Raw genomic sequence first — 255 nt, forward strand, 5'->3', positions numbered from 1 at the left:
GATTTGTCGATGCTCATCTGATTGAAGGCGTCGATATACAGAATGTCCACCGAGCTTTCAGCGTCGAGCATAATCCTTTTCACCTGGAAGTCATCAATTCTGGCCATTATGATGATAGGGTCGCGTCTTGACACCCTTCAGGTTGGCGTATCCAAAAGATATGGGCTCCTCTGCTCTCGACCTCTTATCATACTTGTTGACCCGCAACGCCATCTTAGCATACCGCTTCCAAGCATTGTTGGACGTCCCCCCCCC

The sequence above is a fragment of the Asparagus officinalis genome, chromosome 8, assembly GCF_001876935.1.
Source record: "Asparagus officinalis chromosome 8, Aspof.V1, whole genome shotgun sequence".
NCBI lineage: Eukaryota > Viridiplantae > Streptophyta > Magnoliopsida > Asparagales > Asparagaceae > Asparagus > Asparagus officinalis.